Here is a 22395-nt window from a genome sequence, read left to right as displayed (position 1 = left end):
AATAATCTGAGGCTTCATATCCTGTATCTTTTGTTTCAGTGTATTATAAATGCAGATGGTGATATATCACCACCAGTTTATTTCCTTTGCCTCAAATATTACTCGAAGCTACTTTAACTTGCATCTTCTTCTAGCTCTGTGGTGTGCAAAAATTACACACAACTTACACTGCCCTTCACAGAGTGGGTCTAGCAGAGTGTAAAGAAAGGTTTAATTTGTGTCATCTTACACACTGCCTCTGAATTTAGCCCATAGCATCATTGCGGAAGGTTGTCAAAGTTTCACTAAAATAAATGGAGCTCTGATCATTTACACCCTCTCTGTCTTACTCTGTTTACCACAGAAGAAAGAACGAAAGTTGAAATTCAGAGTGGCAGTTGTCAACTAAATACAAAATAAAAACATTTTACAAGTGATGATTAAGTAAAAGATCAGAACACATATACATACATATTAATTGTTCTTGCTAGAACTATTATGCTTCCATTCTTATCTTACATGCCACTGAGCCAGAACAAGGTGTAACTTGCAATTCCCTTACAAAGTAGTAGTAGAATGGATATAGGTAGATCTGAGGAAGTCTTGAGCTGGTTACAACTGGGTGGAAAACAACTAAATTCTCTCACCAGCAGTGTAAGTGCACAAGGATCTAGCTTATGTCACCATCATCTCTGAATTTGCCCATGTATGTACGTGTGCAAAAAGTGGTCTACAACTTTTACTGAAAATGAATTACATTTAAACTTGAACTGACTTCAAGAACTCAACTCCTAACTGCCCCTCTGCCACCCTATCACTGAGGTCCGTTATTCCAAATTTCAGGCTATAAACACCTGGAAGTGCAGTTGAGATCAGAGATACAGAATCCTTGTTCTATAAAGGAGATTGTTGCTGCTAGAGAGGTATCTGTGAGGACCTTTATCTTTGAAATTCACTCCCTCAGTCTGCCAAGTCTGAAATTTGTTAATCTTTAAGGCACACTGCAATGCCCACCTTTTAAGAGAGAATTAACAAGGTGGTAGTGATTGAGATTTTTTTATTCTTTTTTGCCAGGCTATTGGTGATGAGGTGGGGTTGATGTAACTGTAATAATTACTTAATTTTGAAAATCTTTCAAAAGCACCTAGGAGGTGCTAATAGGTGTTTTTATCTTTTATCTTCATAAATGTAGAGAAACAGAAAACCACTGAACCACTGAAAAAAGGGTGGCAATATGGGTGGCAGAGTGGGGGAAAAATAAGCATACCTCAGTCAGCTGCCTTTGTAGCAAGAATTCTCCCCTGCCCCAGCAGCCAATTATTAAGTCTTGTAACTGACTCCTCGGCAAGGAGTCGCTGTGAGCACTGTGGTAACCCGTTCCCTAGATTACTGGTAGCATGCTGAGTGTACAATGTGCTTAGAGACAAGTGCTGTGGGCACTCTGAGGTCTAGGTCCTGCAGGTTCTAGCCTCTGGTGGTTTCCCATGAACACTCACAAGAGTTTGATGAATAACGGGGGGCTGTTTTTCTAGAGCTGACAAATATTCTGATTACCCTAGGCATGATTGCTTTAAGTTACAAGCAAAAGATGAACCAACAGTTCCTAATTCAACCCCTAATTCAGGGGTCTGAAGGTGGAGCGCCTCCAAGCCACCTCTCTCATCATGCACCAGCCAGCAGATCCCCCAGATAGAATTTAATCCTTTTGTCTGTCTTATTCAGACCTGCACACAAACACACTGTTTGCAGGCCACATCCAATCATCTACCTGTCTCATCTACCTCTGCCCCCTTGCCAGTAACAGGCTGTTTCCCAGCCAAGCTCTCAGCCTTTCAAGATATATCTACACTGCAATGTAAGCCCAGGTTAGTGGGACTCAAGTCAGCTGAACAGTGTTAAAGAACCCTAGATTTGAGCACCTACACTTCTTTTTAACACTATATTAAGAACTTTCTAACCCAAGCTCTAAACTGGGGCTCTAGCATCCGCACTGCAGCAAACAGACTCAAGTCCCAGACCCCCGACACACTCACAAAATGCAGCTGCTCCAGCCCTTTGTCCAGGGTGGACTGTGGGTAAACTTTACTGCTCACCCTGCATGTTACAGGAGATTTGAACAGTCTGCCAATACAGCCTGCCACACAACATGAAGACGACCCCTTTTCGAGAATGTCTCTTGCTTGCATTTTCACGCCTGTGTCAGGAAACAAGCAGAGCTTCTGTGAGATGCTGGTGGACATTTCGGCAATGTTTGCTAACCCACCAAAGGCACCTTACAGAGCTTCAGATGGAGCAGCAGGAGGCAGCAATGGAGAAAAAGTACCCTGGCATAGCATACTCTCACTGGCTGATACTGCTCAGTACACTCAGTATAGCTGCTGATGCCCCCTACATAGATCGGCATTTCTGGGACAGGGCCACAAACACAGACTGATGGGACCACATCATCATGCAGACCTGGGATGACCAGCAGTGGGTCCAGAACTTTTTCATGAAGAAAGCTACATTTCTGGAGCTCTACAAGCAGCTTGTCCCAACCCTCCAGCATAAAGAGAGACACATGAGGGCACCCTTGCTGGTGCAGAAGCAGATTGCTATAGCCATCTGGAAGCTGGCTACCCCAAACTGCTAGAGGTCCATTTCCAACCAGTTTGGTGTTGGAAAGTCAACTGTGGGTAAAGTGGTGGCAGAGGTATCTGAGGTAATCAGGTGCGTGGTTTACCCCAAGGTGACAGGCATAAAAGATATTCCAGATAATTGCTGGCTTTGTGCCCATATGCCCAAAGTTTACCCTCCTCACCGAGCACATGAACACAAGAACTGCAAAGGGTACTACTCCATTTTTATGCAGGCCCTCATGGACCTCAAGGTTGATTTATGAATGCCAATGTGGGAAAACTCATGATGCCAGGGTTTTTTGCTGATCGGGAGTCTACATTCATGGATAGGCTGGGACACTATTCCCACCAAATGACATTATCATAAACAGAGTTACTGACCCACCGTTATTTTGGGGGGCCCACATAACCCCATTTGACTTGGCCTATGAAACTATACCTAGATTTGAGAGGCCCTGACAAAAGACTATTTAATTACACTCTCCACAGGCGTAGAATGGTTGTTGAATGTGCTTTGAGCAGATTGAAATCCTATTAGAGAGGTCTACAGGCCTATTTGGATGCTAGTGTCATTAATGCTGCTGCATCACTGTGGCTTCTTGGACTCTTCACAATCTCTGTGAAGCCAGAAATGAGCCATGTCCCCCAGTGGAGTTATGACAGTGAGGGGCTGTTGAATCAGTATACTTAGCTACAAAGTGCACCTACCTACACTGGAGCTGGATGCACTCAGGCAAACAGAAGTCAAGGATGTTTTGTGTTCCAACATTATGGAGTTGAAGAGGGTAGTATCACTATAAATGTGCTAGTGCAGGAGAAGGAGGAGGCTAATTGATTTGGGGGTGGTACAGTGCTTGAAGAAGGGTAGAGCTTGATTGCCATGCAATGTACTTATGAAAGACATGCTTAAATATTAATTGGGGAGATGATTCACAGTATGGATTCATATAAGAAAGTGCCTGAAGTGTGAACTGCTCTACTTACCAGCTTCGAGGAGCAGCTTATTAATTCCAAGTTGTTCCTGGTCATATGTTTAGCTTTATTATTTCAAATCAGGATTGTATGATGAGCTGCAATGGCAGCAAAAAACTCTCTTGATGACATAAAAAGCTTTATTTATAATCGTGTTAAAATAGTACTAAAGTCACCCACTGCGAGGCAGACCAGCTGCCATTACAACACCCATACACCAGTTACAAAAGAACATTTCCAAAACAGGGTGCATGAACCAGTACAAACATGTGCCCTGGCCCCCTGTTCTCCTTTCCCTTCTTTTCTCATTTGCCATGCACTTGACATCGGGGATGGAGGTATCCACAGGTGATGGGGTCTAGATGGAAGTCTGTATGTGGTTTAGAAATAGCCTTAAGACAGAAAACTGGCATTAACATACAAAATGGAAACTTCTATTGGTTGATTTCAGATAAATTAAGAAAATAGGGCCAATTTTCTGCAAATATTACATTATTTTGTGCTTCAGAGTTGCGATTTGATCCTGCAGTCACACTGAATTAACATTGAGTTTGGCCTGAGTAAGTGACTGGCAAATCTACAACAGTCTAGGTGTTCTCAAATAAAACCATAATGAAGTGTAACCTGACATCCCTAGCAGTAGGATCAGGTTGTTTAACACAAGAGGAGGTTGAACTCAGACTGTTGGTGTTGAGTCTTTGTATACAATTCATAGATTCATAGATTCTAGGACTGGAAGGGACCTCGAGAGGTCATCGAGTCCAGTCCCCTGCCCGCATGGGTCTTTGGATGGAGTGCAAAGATTAATAGATTTCAGCTGAGTAGGAACTAAATTGGTGTCTTTTCATAGACAAATATAAATACAGCGGTATAATAGTCCTAAAACTCTATACTTTTGCCCCCAGATACACTTTCTGGTATACAGTTTGTTTAAGTACAGGAGAGAATTCTTGCACAATTGCTTTTGGCTATTTTACCCACGAGATACATATTTATTCAGTTGTTTGGGCAGCGGTGGAACTGAAGTGGACATATAACTTACCCATCTTGTCTCTCTAATATAACATAAAGGCATAAATGCTGCATTATTGATCTTGAAATTGGGTCAGCACACTCAAGCAGAGCCCCACTGAAGTTAATTGCTCTCTGCTCGGGTGGAACCTTGTGCCAGTGCAAATCCGATTACAGGATGGGGCTTATGTTTGGATGTGTGCTCTTTCACCACCTTTAAAACATTAACCCTCTAGAAAAAATGGGAGCATGATATCAAATTCCAATTCAAGTAATGAAATGTTAGTATTACTGTTCTATAATTCATTCATAGATACTAGGTTTACTTATACAGCAGGCTGCAACAAATTTATTTTTACTCTAAATACTGTGAAATATCAGTGGCACTCATTTACACTCAATACCAGTGTTTTCCTGGTAGCTTTCGAAATTTAAGGAAGGTAACATATAAGGGTACATCTTCACTACCCGCTGTATCGGCGGGTAGCAATCGATTTATCCAGGATCGATATATCGCATCTCATTAAGACGCGATATATCGATCCCCGAACGCGCTCACCGTCGACTCCGGAACTCCACCAGAGCGAGCGGCGGTAGCGCAGTTGACGGGGGAGCCACGGCCGTCGTGTACCCCAGGTAATTCAATCTAAGATACTTCAACTTCAGCTACGCTATTCGCGTAGCTGAAGTTGCGTATCTTAGATCGATCCCCCACCCAGTGTAGACCAGCCCTAAGGGCTGTTTCCCTTACATCCAGCCCTGTGGCACTGGTAAATTGCAAACGATTTCCTGTTCCACACAAAAGTTGATGATTTTTTGATAAACAATTTCCTGGAAAAGGGAGATAGCCATTGATGAAGCCATTCCACTTCACTGTAAAAAAAATAGTCTGATATTGCTTTGTAATAATGTCAGTGGAAATGATAAGATAAAGGATTTTTTGTTTTAAGTAAAATAACACTACTTTGTTTTATCATACCCTAATATTTGTTTCCTGTGTTACACTGAACTTCCTTGCATCTTTTTCCTTCCAAAATATTATCAAATCCCATGGATGCTACTACTGATTAGAGCAAGCTTTCTAGAAGGTACAGTATGCATAACTTTCACAGCAAGTGTTAAACTACTGTCATTTTAGATTGCAAGTCAGCATTCATATACACAGTCTAATCATTCATAATTAAATAGGAATACATTAAAACTTATAAAGCATTAAGAAATTGTCCAAGAGAAAAGCTATGTATGCCAATAAAACTTGACTGGCCAACTTCTGGAGAAAAGGCAAAGTGTTGTATAACTAATTAAAACCATTCAGAAATAATCACTGATAGATCAATCAGCCACAAAGCTAATCTATAATTACCTACACAGGAAGAATATATCTGATACTAAAGGGCTCCTTAATCTAGCAGACAAAAGCAGAAAAAGATGAAATGGCTGGAAGCTGAAGTCAGCAAAATTCAAACTGAAAATAAGATGCAAGCGTGTAACAGTGTGAGTAATTAACCACTGAAACAGATTACCAAGTATTGTGAATAAATTCTCCATCACTTGGCATCTTTGAATCAAGACTGGAGTCTCTCCAAAAAGTATGCTGTAGCTAGATGCAAGAATAACGAGGTAAAATCTACTGCCTGTATTACAATGGAGATCAGCTAGATAATGATAAATGTCTTCCAGTTTTAATATCTATAAACCAATTAAAATGGTCATATCATGCTATCTCCTGGGTTCTTCTATGGGTCAGAATGATATGGTCAAGTTTTTCAGAATACTCAGTTAATTTGAAGTTGTGCTGTCCTCAAGACGTGCCACTGATGGTGCGACCTCAAAGGACAAGGGCATGTCTGAAAGGCCCAATAGAAACCATAGAGATGATACACTAACCCAGGGGTCGGCAACCTTTCAGAAGCGGTGTGCCGAGTCTTCATTTATTCACTCTAATTTAAGGTTTCGCATGCCAGTAATACATTTTAACGTTTTTAGAAGGTCTCTTTCTATAAGTCTATAATATATACCTAAACTATTGTTGTATGTAAAGTAAATAAGGTTTTTAAAATGTTTAAGAAACTTCATTTAAAATTAAATTAAAATGCAGAGACCCCCGGACCGGTGGCCGGGACCCAGGCAGTGAGAGTGCCACTGAAAATCAGCTCACGTGCCGCCTTTGGCACGCGTGCCATAGGTTGCCTACCCCTGCACTAACCACTGTAGTTAAATAATTTGACAAGTTAAGCATTTTAGTGAAACGTTCTCTGTAAAGTGGTACTATTTTTACTACCCTAATCCACTCTAGTTTTAAGTACTGTGCAGCAGAGTCCTTTTTCAGGGAACAGGATAACATTCTAAACAGGTTTTCTTTCAATTCCCATACCAACTAAACAATAAAATGTCCACAAGATTAAGGGTTATGAGTCCCATACAGCTCAACTGAAGACAATGGGAGTTTTGCCACACTTCTGTGAGGGCTGGATAAGGCCCTCAACTGCAATTTTCCAATTTTAATTCTTTATTCTTGCTTACATTTCTGAGGTATTAGGATGAAATACGACCTCTTGGGTTACCTAGTCAGCTCTATTGCATCATAAATTAAGATTATGGATAGGAGTTTCAGAAAATGCCTATTAGTTCTTTTTACATATTCTTGCATTGATAACTCCATAACATACCATAGCATAAGCCCCTGTTTTGGAAAGGATTTTTTTTTTTTGCTCTTATCTAAATTTCTCTTTATTGGAAATACATAGCTCAATGAATTATAGCTCCAAAACTTCCCAGTCACCTGGGAAAATACCAACATCTGAAGTAAGACCAAAACATGAGGCATAAAGCTTAAATTCAGCAAAGCACTCAAACATTTTTGCTTAATCAGGCCCATAATATCTACAGATGAGTCTGAACCAATATAAAACATTCAAAAACTGCATATCTTTTTCAGAAGTTTGGTTATGAATGTATAACTCATGTCCAACTCTAATTATAATATAGTCAACCAATTAGTGCTCTGACCTCTCCTTGTCCCTTGTCTCATACATCCAAACCATGCAACTTCTTACTTCATAACAACATTTCTGAAATCTGAACTTTCATTGCTATTAACACCCCTAAAACTAATTTAGGCTCTCACCATTTCCCATCTGGATTGTCATATCCTCTTCTCTTATACGTCCCCAACACCCGAATCAGCCCTCCGCCAGGCTTTAGGACAGGAGTGGGCAAACTTTTTGGGCCGAGGGCCACATCTGGGTGGAGAAATTGTATGCAGGGCCGGGGCAGGGGGATGGGGTACGTGAGGGAGTGCGGGGTGTGGGAGGGGGTGTGGAGTGGTGTGCAGGAAGGGGTTCAGGGCAAGGGATTGGGGCAGAGGAGGGATGCAGGGTGTACGAGGGGGCTCAGAGCAGGGGTGCAGACTGCGGGAGGAGGCTCAGGGCAGGGGGTTGGGGTGCAGGGTGCAGCAGGGGGCTCAGGGCAGGGGGTTGGGGTGCAGAAGGGGTGGGGGGGTGCGGCAGGGGTGCAGGGTGCGGCAGGGAGCTCAGGGCAGGGAGTTGGGGTGCAGGAAGGGAGCAAGGTGTATGAGGGGGCTCAGGGCAGGGGTGCAGTAGGGGTGTAGGGTGTACGAGGGGGCTCAAGGCGGGGAGTTGGGGTGCAGGAGGGGAGCAAGGTGTACGAGGGGGCTCAGGGCAAGGGTGCAGGAGGGGTGCGAGGTGCAGGCAGGGAGCTTAGGGCAGGGAGTAGGGGGGCAGGGTACAGGAGAGGTTCGGGCTCCAGCCTGGCACCGCCGCTCACCTCAAGCGGCGCCGGGGTGGCAGCGGCACACACCGGGGCCAGGGCAGGCTCCCTGCATGCCTGCCCTGACCCCGGCTCCGTGACGCTCCAAGAAGCGCTGCAGCCCCTGGGGTAGAGGGGGCGAAGGGCTCCACTTGTGCTGCCCTTGCCAAGCCTCCATGTACCTCCCCCGAAGCTCCCATTGGCCGTGGTTCCCCATTCCCGGCCAATGGGAGCTGCGGGGGGGCAGTGCCTGGAGGCAACGCATGGAGCCCTCTGCCCCCCCCCACCCGGGGACAGGAACTATGTTTTCTTGGGCAGAGAGGGCCCAGCACATTGGGGATACTTCTTCATTATTATCCAGACAAATCCCAAAGGGACACAGCCCTTTGAGCACCACAGTTTGAGCACCACTCTGGCTGGATGTTCAATCTCCATTCATCATTGGCAATTTTATGGCACCACCAAAACGTATGACAATCACATGGTCACCAGCTGTGTAGCGGCATTCCTTGGTAAATGTGTCATAATTCACTGGTCTTCCATCCTAATATGTCTGTACCAAGAAAACTGCTGAAACTGAACCAGTGCTGATAGAGGCAATTACTGATTTGACTATGTTGCTCTTAAAACAATTACAGTAAATTAAGTCCTCTAGTGACCATCTTCTGTTTTATTAATTCAACTGGCCTCCCATCTGTAGCATATTCTTTAGGCTAAAGACTCCATTTTAGTGCTAAGTTACATGTGACACTATAAGGACTCTCACTGCAAGCGCAGAGTTATAAGTCCCCTCTGAGGCTGGCAGCATTATCAGATTTAAAATCATAAAAAGATACCAATCCAGGGCTCTAGGCTCCCTAACAGTCATTAACTATACAATACATGAAAAATAAGATTGAAATACTCTAGATATACTTGCTTTCATTTACAATACGAAATAATAAAATCAAAAGTCCCTAACTCAGACCATGAGGGCAACCAAGTACTGAGTTATGATAAGAATCCCAGTATAATCTCCCACCACCATCCTCTGCCCTGCAAAGATCAAAACAATTATTAATGACCCTTTAGTTTAGGTAGCTGATAAACTCCTCTTGCCCAAGCCAACTTTGACACAAAAAGTATTTCAGATACAGGCCTAAAATTTCCACAGACAAATGTATGAACAAAACTTTGCTTGCATGACTAGTCATGGCAATAAAGTACAAAAGTAGCATGAACACAACAAATTGAAATTGAATCTCTCTTTCATCACAATGTTCATAAATAATTTTCCTCACTCCAGTGCTAGGCATTTTGGAGTTGAAGACCCTCAGCACTTCCAAGGATTGTGCACTATAATCATAGAATCGTAGGACTGGAAGGGAACTCAAGAGGTCATCTAGTACAGTCCCCTGCACTCATGGCAGGACTAAGTATTATCTAAACCATCCCTGACAGGTGTTTGTCTAACCTGCTCTTAAAAATCTCCAATGATGGAGATGCCACAATCTCCCTAGGTGATTTATTCCAATGCTTAATTACCCTGACAGGAATTTTTTCCTAATGTTCAACCTAAACTCCCTTGCTGCAATTTAAGATGTCTGCTTATTGTCCTATCCTCAGAGTTTAAGGAGAACAATTTTTCCTCCTTGTAACAACTTTTTAGGTACTTGAAAACTTATGTCCCCCTCCCATCTCAGTCTTCTCCAAACTAAACAAACTCTTTTTTTTTCAATATTCCCTCATAGGTCATGTTTTCTAGACCTTTAATCATTTTTGTTGCTCTTCTCTTGACTTTCTCCAATTTGTCCACATCTTTTCTGAAATGAGGCGCCCAGAACTGGACACAGTACTCCAGTTGAGGCCTAATCAGTGCAGAGTAGAGTGGAAGAATTATTTCTTGTGTCTTGCTTATAACACTCCTGCTAATACATCCCAGAATGATGTTCACTCATATTTGGCTTGTGATTCACTATGACCCCCAGATCCCTTTCCGCAGTACTCCATCCTAGGAAGGTAGTAATTTCTATTTTGTATGTGTGCAACTGATTGTTCCTTCCAAAGTGGAGTATTTCGCATTTGTCCGTATTGAATTTCATCCTATTTACTTCAGACCATTCTCCAGTTTGTCCAGATCATTTTGAATTTTAATCCTATCTTCCAAAGCATTTGCAACCCCTCTCAGCTTGGTATCGTCTGCAAACTTTATAAGTGTACTCTCTCTGCCATTATCTAAATCATTCATAAAGTTATTGAAAAGAACTAGACCCAGAACTGATACCTGTGGGACCCCACTCGATAGTCCCCTTCCAGCTTGATTGTGAACCACTGATGATTACTCTCTGGGAACGGTTTTCCAACCAGTTATGCACCCACTTTATAGTAACTCTATCTAGGTTGTATTTCCCTGGTTTGTTTATATGACATTCATGCGAGATAGTATCAAAAGCCTCACCAAAGTCAAGATATACCACATCTACCACTTCCCCTGTATCCACAAGGCTTGTTACCCAGTCAAAGAAAGCTATTAGGCTGGTTTGATACGATTTGTTCTTGACCAATCCATGCTGTTACTTACCACCTTATTATCTTCTAGGTGTCTGCAAATGGATTGCTTAAGTATTTGCTCTATTATCTTTCCGGGTACTGAAGTTAAGCTGACTGGTCTGTAATTCCCTTTTAATAGATTGGCACTATTTTTGCCCTTTTCCAGTCCGCTAGAATCTCTCCTCTCTTCCATGACTTTTCAAAGATAATTGCTAATAGCCCAGATATCTCCTCAGTCAGCTCCTTGAGTACTCTAGGATGTATTTCATCAGGCCCTGGTGACCTGAAGACATCTAACTTGTCTCAGTAATCTTTAACTTCTTGTTTCCCTATTTTAGCCTCTGATCCTACCTCATTTTTCACTGGCATTCACTATGTTAGACGTCAATCGCTACTAATCTTTTTGGTGAAAATTGAAACAATAAAGTCATATAGCACTTCTGCTATTTCCACATTTTCCATATGGTTTCCCCCACCCTCACTGAGTAAGGGGCCAACCCTGTCCTTGGTCTTCCTCTGCTTCTAATGTATTTGTAAAATGTTTTCTTGTTTCTTTTTATGTCTCTAGCTAGTTTAATCTTGTTTTATGCCTTGGCCTTTCTAATTTTGTCCCTACACACTTCTGTTATTTATTTATATTCATCCCTTGTAATTTGACCTAGTTTCCACTTTTTGTAGGATTCTTGAGTTTCAGATCATTGAAGATCTCCTGATTTAGCCAGGGTGGTCTCTTGCCCTACTTCCTATCTTTCCTACACAGTGGGACAGTTTGCTCTTGTGCCCTTAATAATGTCTCTTTGAAAAACTGCCAACTCTCTTGAACTGTTTTTCCCCTTAGACTCACTTTCCATGGGATCTTACCTATCAACTCCCTGAGTTTGCTGAAGTCTGCCTTCTTGAAATCCATTATCTTTATTGTGCTCTTTTCCCTCCTACCATTCCTTAGAATCATGAACTCTACTATTTTACGATCACTTTCTCACAAGCTGCCTTCCACTTTTAAATTCTTAACCAGTTCCTCCCTATCTCTCAAAATCAAATCTAGAACAGTCTCTCCCCTAGTAGCTTTCTCCACCTTCTGAAATAAAAAACTGTCTCCAATATAGTCCGAGAACTAGTTGGATAATCTGTGCTGTATTATTTTCCCAACCGATGTCTGGGCAGTTGAAGTCTCTCATCACCACCAACACAATCCTGTGTTTTGGATGATTTTGTTAGTTGTTTAAAAAGAGCCTCATCCACCTCTTCCTCCTGGTTAGGTGGTTTGTAGTAGACCCCCTACCATGACATCACCCTTCTTTTTACCTCTTTTATCCTTACCCAGAGACTTTCAACAAGTCTGTCGCATATTTCCATCTCAACCTCAGTCCACGTGTATACATTCTTAATACACAAGGCAACACCTCTTTCCTTTCTTCCCTGCCTGTCCCTCCTGAGCAAGCTGTACTCTTCTATACCAATATTCCAGTCATGTGTATTATCTCACCAAGTCTCTGTGATGCCAACTGTCATAGTAGTTTGTTAGCTAGCATGTCAAGTTTTTCCTGCTTATTCCTCATACTTCTCACATTAGTATACAGACATCTCAGATAACTGATTTGATTTCCCCACGTGTTCTCTTCTCTCCCTTATCCCTGCTATCACACTCCATGCTCCTCCCAGATTCCGACCTGAACAAATAGCTTTCCATTTAATAAAAATTTAAAAGCCATTAGTTACTTTTATGTGGAAAATTGGCATTTCATACATAGTGAACTGTGTTATTACCTACACATGTGACAATGTTTTATTAATCACTGATAGTACATATGACCATATCCTGCCATCCCCCGTGCCACCTTCCCAATAAAGTCAATGAAAAAACTGCCTAAGTACAGACCACAGGGTCAGGTCCAGTACTACAGTATGTAGGTATAAAAGACAGTTACCTTTTAGAATCATAGAATCATAGAATATCAGGGATGGAAGGAACCTCAGGAGGTCATCTAGTCCAACCCCCTGCTCAAAGCAGGACCTAATCCCAACTAAATCATCCCAGCCAGGGCTTTGTCAAGCCTGACCTTAAAAACCTCTAAGGAAGGAGATTCCACCACCTCCCAAGGTAACCCATTCCAGTGCTTCTCCACCCTCCTAGTGAAAAAGTTTTTCCTAATATCCAATCTAAACCTCCCGCACTGCAACTTGAGACCATTACTCCTTGTTCTGTCATCTGGTACCACTGAGAACAGTCTAGATCCATCCTCTTTGGAACTCCCTTTCAGGGAGTTGAAAGCAGCTATCAAATCCCCCCTCATTCTTCTCTTCTGCAGACTAAACAATCCCAGTTCCCTCAGCCTCTCTTCATAACTCATGTGCACCAGCCCCCTAATCATTTTTGTTGCCCTCTGCTGGTCTCTTTCCAATTTTTCCGTAACTGGTGTTCTTCGAGATGTGTTGCTCATATCTATTTCACAATAGGTGTGCGTGCTCGCCATGTGCACCAGTGTCGGAAGTTTTTCCCCTAGCAGTACCCATGGGGAAAGCCCCTAGCGGCCCCTGGAGTGGTGCCTTCGTGGTGCAGTATAAGGAGCGCTGCGCGCTCCCCTAACCTTCAATTTCTTCTTGCCAGACAACTCCGACAGAGGGGAAGGAGGGCGGGATGTGGAATAGACATGAGCAACACATCTCGAAGAACACCAGTTACGGAAAAGGTAACTGTCTTTTCTTCTTTGAGTGATTGCTCCTGTGTATTCCACAATAGGTGATTCCAAGCTATATCTGTTGGAGGTGGGTAGGAGTTCACAAATTCTCAGGGTGGAGCACAGCCCTGCCGAACCCGGTGTCCTCCCTTGTTTGGGAGACGATTGCATAATGTGAGGTGAAAGTGTTAACTGGCAGCCCTACGAATGTCCTGGATGGGGACATGGGCCAAAAAGGAAGCCGACGAGGCCTGTGCCCTAGTCGAGTGTGCCCTCACACTTGACAGCGGGGGGATTCCCGCCAAGTCATAACAGGTACGGATGCACTATGTGATCCAGTTGGAGTGACGCTGAGTGGAGATTGGCCGACTTTTCATGCGTTCAGCCGAGGCGATGAACAGCTGTGAGGACTTTCTGAACGGTTTAGTCCGGTCCAGGTAAAAGGCCAGAACCCGTCGCACATCCAGCATGTGGAGGCGGCACTCCTCACTGGATGCATGGGGCTTGGGGCAGAGGACCAGCAGGAAAGTGTCCTGATCCATGTGGCAGGCAGAAACCACCTTCGGGAGGAACAAAGGATGGGGGCAGAGCTGGACCTTATCCTTATGTAAAACCACGTACGGGGGCTCGGCGGTCAGGGCCCTGAGTTCTGAGACCCTCCTAGCCGGACCACCCTGAGCTCCTCGAAGTTTATGTGGAGGGCCAGGTCCTGTGCAGACCACAGACCTTGGGTCTGAACATCCCCCACATGGGCTCCCCACCCCCGGTCTGATGCATCGGACACCAGTTCCATCGACAGGGGCCTGCCTCTGAACGGGAGCCCTTGGAGAATGTTCCCAGGGGAGGACCACCATCATAGGGAGGCGATCACCGGTTCGGGCACAGTGAGAACTTTGTCCATCCTGTCTCTAGCCTGGGAGAACGCCGAGGCCAACCAGAGCTGGAGGGGCCTCATCCGGAGTCTGGCGTGGCGGACCACATATGTGCACACCGACATGTGACCCAAGAGCTGGAGGCACGCTCTGGCTGTTGTCACTGGAAAGCTTGTGACCGTGTCAATCAGCCTTTCAGGGTCTCGAACCTGTCCGGCGGGAGGGAGGCTCTGGCTGACGAGGCATCCAGGACCGCCCCGATAAACTATATGCATTGTACCGGGACTAACATGGACTTGGTGTTGTTTATCAACAGGCCCAAAGTGGCGCACATGGACAGAAGTACCACGTGATCCCGCACCTGCGACTGGGAGCGGCCCTTGACCAGCCAGTTGTCCAGATAGGGGAAGATCTGGACCCCACAGCACCTGAGGTAGGCCGACACCACCGACATACACTTCATAAATACCCTGGGGGCAGTGGACAGACCAAACAGGAGGACCGTGAATTGGTAGTGTTCCTGCCCCACTGTGAAACAGAGGAAGCGTCTGTGCCCCTCAAATATATGGATGTGGAAGTATGCATCCTGCAGATCAAAGGCAACGTACCAGTCCCTGGGATCCAGGGAGGGAATGATGGAGGCCAGGGAGACCATGCGGAACTTGAGCTTCACCATGTACTGATTCAGGCCTCGCAGGTCCAAGATGGGCCTGAGCTCCCGCTTTGGCCTTCGGGATAAGGGAGTAGTACCCCTTGCCCTTGAACTCTGCTGGCACCACTTCCACCGCTCCTAGGCCCAGGAGCCACCCCACCTCCTGCTCAAGCAGAGCCTCATGAGAAGAATCCCCCAGGAGGGATGGGGGCGGAGGATAATTGGCAGGGTGGAGGTAAACTGGAGGGTGTAACCCCTGGAGATGGTTTTGAGGACCCATCGGTCCGAGGTCAGCCACGAGAAAAGCACACAACCTGTTGGAGAAGGGAAGTTTTATTGTGGGTGGATCCCTGATGAGAACTGGTAGGGCGCCCCCAGGCGTCCCGTCAAAACCGCCGTTTCCCTGCCTGCTTGCCCTTGGAGGACCCAGGCTGGGGGGCAGGCCGAGATTGCCTCTGCGGGCGCTTCTTATAGTCCCGCAATTTTTTATAAGGGGGCTCGTAATTAGAGTGAGTGGCCTGCTGCGGCTTCAACTTAGGTCTAGCCGGAGCCAGAACATAGAGACCCAGAGTCTGAAGCGTCATGCGGGAGTCTTTCAGGCCATGCAGTTTTATATCCATCTGTTCTGCAAACAGAGCTTTAGCATCAAACAGGAGATCCTGCAAGGAGGTATGCACCTCACTGGAGAGCTTTAGAGTCCTCCTGCAGGACGGAGGGAGGAGGGGCCGTAATCCCTCATCGGGGAGGGCAAGGAGGCAGGCACAGTACTTTGCGTGTCCACTGGCACCAGAGGATCCACCACCTGGTCGGTCTCCGGGCATGGCACCGAGGATGTACGTCCCACCGACTCCTTCGTCGGAGGCCAGGAGAGGGAGGCTGTCCGTCGTTCTGAGGCTCCGGCCACCGAGCGAGCCCCCACCGGGGGCTGTGTTGGGGGCCACAGTGCCCAGTGGTACCATTGTTCCTGCTGTGCCACCAGTGGAGCAGGCTGTTCGGCCTGGCTGGCCTGACCCATTGATGGATGGCTACGAAGGGAGGGCGGGCTGATGTACGACCTGCCGCTGTCCCTGGACTGGGAGGAGCGGCGGCGCCGACCTCGAGACCGCAACCTCGACGTGGAGGACCAGTACTGTCAGTAACAGCAAGTGGAACCTGGGTGCCCACCCTACAGATGGATACCCTAACCACTGGTCTAGAGAGTCGCTTCTCTTTCACTCTCTGGCCCAATGACTATTCAAGTATTTTACACAAATTTGAACATCTTCAACAGTAGAGACAGAGCCACCCGCAGCTAAATAGCCTATAGCTTCCAGATGGAAGGGAAGAGATTTGAGTTCGAGACTCTGCTCCAAAGCCAGCCTCTCTTAATAACCAATAGCCCAGTGGTTAGGGAACTGATCAGGGATGTGGGAGCCCTGGTCCAAATTTTGTGACTCTATCGCTTAATTTCATTAGCTTTTCTTAAAAAGGTTAAGAAAACCTGAAATGAAACATTTTAGTCAATCTGAAATTACATTTTTCTGACTTTTTGGATTCAATGAAATTTCCACACACAAAAAATGGCTTCAGTTCAACTCAAACTATAAATTTTCCTCAGTTTTTTGGAACTATCAATGAACTGAAAAATCATTTATTCCCAAAGCTCTACACAGGAGACTTAATATTTTGAAAACCAATTTCTTTATCGATTATATGGAACACTTCGGACTAGTACGAGCAAATTAATTTTGAAAATCTAGTTGGTCACTATTTGTGCTTTTTATTTTCTTGAACAAAATATGTCTGAACCAAATGAATTCAAAGTGAGATATCAGTTCTGTATTGTACCATTTTGTTACAGATGTACAGTTCACATACATTACCACATCTGTTTTCTCTCTGGCTCCTATGTATCCCACAATAATAAAGTTAGAATAGGGAAAGGAAGGAACAATATGCACTGAGAGTTTCAATATATTCCTGGTTTACTTCCTATAATTGAATAAAGCTATTGATCTTCAATGTACAATGATGATAATTAAGACAATACTAATGAAAAAGGAATATACAAAGAAATAAATTGCTTTCACAAGTTATTATATACTGTGGCCAAGGAGAAGCGTTTAATAACCACTGGACTTGTTAAGGAATATACTGCAACTCCATAAACAGTTTTACTATAAAAGGTTTTTACCATATCCATAAACCACAATATAAAAGAAAAAGTACACTTTTTGCCTCATGACATTTTGAAAGTTCTGTTCTGCTGCTTCTTCCTTCTTGGACATTTTATTCACATCACTTCAGAGACCTAGCACAGTGAGTAACTTTCCAAGGTTTAACAACTTATAAAGGCCAGAAGGGACCACTGTGACCATATAGTCTGACCTCCAATAACACAGGCCATAGGACTTCCCTGAATTAATTCCTGTTTAAGCTAAACTAGAGCATATTTTAGAAAAACATCCCATCTTGATCTTAAAATTTCCAGTGATTGAGAATCCATCACAATATTTGGTAAAGTTCCAATGATGAGTTACTTCCACAGTTTAAAGTGTTCAACTTATTTAGAGTCTGAATTTGTCTAACCTCATTTTCCAGCCATTTATCTTATACCTTCTTCTGCTGGATGAAAGAGCCTTCTATCATCAAACTTCTGTTACCCATGTAGGTATTTATAGGCTGATCAAGTCACCCTTTAATGGTCTCTGATAAGTTAAACAGACTGACCTCCTTGAGTCTCTCACTATAAGGCATGTTTTCCAATCTTTTAATCATTCTCATGACTTTCCTCTGAACCTTCTCCAATTTACATCCTCCATTTAACATCCTCTTGAACTTGGACACTCAGAAATGGACACAGTATTCCAGTAGTAGTTGCCAAATAGAGATAATACAGCCTCTCTACTCCAGTTTATACTTCCAAGGATCACATTAACCCTTTTGGCCACCATGTTGCATTGGAATCTTATTATGTTCAGCAGATTATCCACCATGCCCCCAGGTCTTTTTCAGAGTCACTGCTTCCCAGGAAAGAATCCCCCATCCTGCAAATACAACCCACATGTTTTTGTTTCTAGATGTATGATTTGACATTTGGCTGTACTAAAAAGCATATTGTTTGTTTGCACCCAGCTTACCAAGCGATCCACATCTCTCTGTGTCAGTGACCTGTCATCGTCATTATTTACCACTCCCCCAATCATATATAAACTTTATCAGTAACAATTTTATGTTTTCTGCCAAGTCATTGATAAAAATATTAAGTAGCGCAAGGCCCAGAACCTGCAAGACCCCACTAGAACACCCACTCGATGATTCCTGCTTTACAATTACATTTTGAGTTAACCATTTTTAATCCATTTAATGTGTGCTCTAATGATATACATATAGCAGTTAGACATGGCAACTTACCAAGAAAGATACGCAAAAGCAGGATGCATTTCATCACAAATGTCTGAGAAGATTATTGGGAATAACATATAGAAATAGGAAGACAAAAGAAGAAGTCAGAAAAATTACTGGACAAGGCACCCTCTCACAAATAATCTACAAAAGATGACATCAGTGGCTGGGACATGTGCTGGGAATGGAAAAAGAACGCCTACCAAATACGGCCCTTGAATGGAAGCCAGAAAACGCAAGAAGAAAGAGAGGAAGACCGCGAATAACATGGAAACGAATAGTTCTGAACGACATCAAGCACCTCAACATGAAATGGGAAGATTTGGAGAGAAGGGCAGTTGACAGGCAAAGATGGCAAATGTGGGTAGCCCAATGTGCAGCAAAGCACGGGATGGGTACGGTCTATTCATATTGTATCACTGTAGTTGCTTAATCAAAAAGTTGTGCGGTACCAACTCAAATGCCTTACAGAAGTCTATTACATTAACATTATCTTTATCAAACAAACTTGCAATCTCATCAAAAAAGATATCAAATTAGTTTGACAAGATCTGTTTTCCATAAATCCATGTTGACTGGCATTAACTACATTAATCATCATCCTTCTTTGTGCACAAATCAGGTGCATAAGGCAGAAATCAAATGGTACCAAACTTTCCTATTCTGGGCTCCTTTTTCTGGGTCTTTTACATTCAGATGTAATAATGCCACTTGAGCCATTATTGTGACACGTAGTGTGCCTTTAGGTTGGCCTCTCTGTCTCTTACCCTGAGATTACCAAAGAAATGCTTATTTAGGTAGCCTATTATCGGGCATTCTTCAAAGATGTTCCAAATATGCTCATCACTTCTTCCATACTATTTGAGTTGTTATAGGTAGCTGTGGCTAACTATACCAGTACCTCTTCATTACTGATTCCAGCAGTCCATTCTACTTTGAATATTCCATTCAGACACCTGCATTGAAAACTGCTCAGTTTGCATTATATTATATTATTTTTCCAGGACTTTGTGTGACAGATTTATGTTATCAATCTGCCTGAGGCGTCAGGTGATCAGGCTGAGGCCGCAGGATTTTTAGGGGAGGAGATGATGGGGCACACCAAGTGTCTAAGTTTTAAAGCTTTATTAATAACATAATAAAATAACAGCGGAGAGTGCTGTGAGTTCCCTACGTCACTCAAAGGAAGGATGAAAGCATTAGTGTCCCAAGCCCTAACCCACTTCCATACTCACACCCGCACTACTGGCCAAGCCTGGGCGTAACGTAAGAAGAAGAGGGGGAGGGGTGGATAGGAGTTTTTGTCCCATGCACGGGTCGTTCAGGGTCCGCTGTTGCTCTCCGACCTGCTTTGGCTCTTGGGAGGGTTTTTAAGCTCTGGGTTCTTTTGGGGGTGTTTCGTCCAGGGACCTTTGTCCCCCGTGCTCTTTGTACCAGGCCATACCAGCTTTCTGTGGCCTTCTCAACTTTCCCAAAACACACAGGCTCCAGAGACTTTGTTCCCACCCGTTGGTCTTCGTCGTCTCGCTCGTTTTGCAATTTCTGCAGCCCTGCTCAGCTCAGCTCTCCTTTTCTCGCGGCTGGCCGGGGTTTGGTAAGATGTGAATGCAGCTGTAAACGTTTTTGTCGCGCCCATGGCCTTGGACCGAGGCCAGCATCTTATTTTCAGACGGAGCTTGCTGAAGTGTAGAATTAACCCATTCTCTGCTCTCTTCCTCCTTCCCCCTTTGGCCTCTCACAACCTGCAAAGGAATCTTCCACTCCACACTCACACCTTTAACCCTTCCCAAAATGCCTTGCGATGCTTGCAACAGCGTTAGCAACATACCATGCTGATTTGCCTCCCGAGGGGACCTGAGGGAGGGGGCCATTGGGTTGTGACATTTACTCCACATAGAAGGACACTTAGGACATCAAAAAGGAAACCTAAGAACACCACTAATAAAAATCCAGCAGCCCCTGGCATTTGTTAGCAAAGCCCTAACAGACATACAAAGGGGATATCCTCAGATAGAAAATGAGCTACTGGCGGTGCTCTTCGGAATGGAATGATCCCATTACTTCACCACTGGGCACAACATGGATATGCAGTCTGATCACAAATCATTAGAAAACATCATGAAAAAGCCACTGCTGAATGAACTGCAATGCATTTTACTAGGATTCCAGTGCTATGATGCAACGATAAGGTACTGCTCCCAGGGAAGATACACTACTGTTGGCAGATATACTGAACAGAGCATATTTTCCAGAATAATACACAGATGGCTCTGTGTAACAGGAAACAGAGAGTCTATCAACATGCTACAATGCTTTTACATCTCTGATGGGAGGCTCAAGGTAGCCAACAAAGCACTGAACAGAAGGGGGAAGATACAAGGTCACAAGGAGCAGTACCAAAGAAGGTTATTCCCTACTATCAGGTGAGGCATGAGTTGTGTGCGTGCACAAGACGGGATTTTGTTTAATGGGACCAAACAGTAATCCCAGCAGATTTTAGAGCTGACATCGTGAGACAAACACATTTCACACCTGGGTATAGAGGCATGCTTAAGACAAGCCAGAGTGTGTATCTTCTGGCCAGGTATGAATGCCCAGTTGAGAGCGTAAATGGAACAATGGATGGGGTATAAAGAATATAGCAAACAACAGAAAGAGAGGGGGATATGGCACATTAACAACTTCTACCGCACAACTGATTGTATTACATGCACTTCACAACTTCATATGTACTCAGGGTAAATTATTTAATAGCAACTGGACGTGTGGTTTAGTGTCAGTCTTGGAAGAGGCAGACTAATTTCTGTCGGTATCATCATGTAGTAAAGAGGTCTGCTGTTTAAATACACAGGGATAAGCCAGCTTTGTCCTCAACATCAGAAAAAACAATCCAAATGCTGATTCTCTAAATTACTTGACTCTAAAGGAAGAAGTAGAGAATTCTCTGTCCTGGTATGGGTAATTGTTTATGTTTTATAAACATATGTAAATAAATTTAGTTGAAATAATGGATCCTCTCTTAAGAATGTTCTCTTTTAGAGGACTGCAAGCCAAGAAATAATTAAGACAGACAGCAAAGCCTAACAAAACGTAGTCTGCCAATATAGTGTGAGGAAGGGAGAGTAGGCGAGTGCAGCCGACATGATAAACACAAGAAGAAAGCTGATTGAAGAGATATACTTAATTCAAATTATACCATTTCAGAGCCCATGAAATACCTCATTAAAATGTACTACTGCCCTTCAGGGGATTGTCAGAGACACTTCATTAACAGGTGGAAATATAGTCCTGTCTTTTTCCAGCCCTTTGAATAGGCATTGTCACTAACTGTAACAGGAAGACGATCCCATTATAATGGTGGCTGACAAATGATTCAACAAGAATACCTGTGAGAACAACAGCCACCTGTTTCTGTTCTTATTGCTTGTCTTCCTTCTATAATCAATAAATGAGAAATCCATCATCAGAGGAAGAAGTACAAAAGATGGCAATGTATACAATTTCAAGGTACTATACAAAGTGCAGCTAGAAAGCATGAATGGCAAGCTTTAATTAAGACTGAATCCAAATAACAGTAGTCTGTAAATATCAAACTTTCACGGGCAAGATTCTGTGCTCTGTATGTGTGGAGTACAGATCCTTTAGGGTTACCATACGTCCAGTTTTTCCCAGACATGTCCGGCTTTTTGGTAATCAAACCCCCGTCCGGGGGGAATTGCCAAAAAGCCGAACATGTCCGGGAAAAATACCGGCCGGGCACTTCCCCTCCCGGGCTCCAGCTGCTCTGCTCCTCCCCTGACTCTTCGGCTCTGTTTAAGAGCCAAGCTGCCCGAGCGCTCCGGCTTCGGGCAGCCCCATTGCCTCCAGACCCCGAGCCGCCGGCCGGGCACTTCCCCTCCCGGGCTCCAGCTGCTCTGCTCCGGCGGTGCAGG

The 22395-nt window shown here is 44.1% G+C and overlaps 1 protein-coding gene across 1 annotated transcript in view; it reads right to left on the bottom strand.

The window, feature by feature from the left end:
- ATRNL1 (attractin like 1) overlaps positions 1 to 22395 on the bottom strand; it is a 998829-nt gene that overhangs the window by 903663 nt on the left and 72771 nt on the right. The window lies entirely within an intron of this gene.

The sequence above is a fragment of the Terrapene carolina genome, unplaced genomic scaffold, assembly GCF_002925995.2.
Source record: "Terrapene carolina triunguis isolate 2854851 unplaced genomic scaffold, T_m_triunguis-2.0 Scaffold95, whole genome shotgun sequence".
NCBI classification, from domain to species: Eukaryota; Metazoa; Chordata; order Testudines; family Emydidae; genus Terrapene; species Terrapene triunguis.
This window is presented reverse-complemented; position numbering and strand designations above follow the sequence as displayed.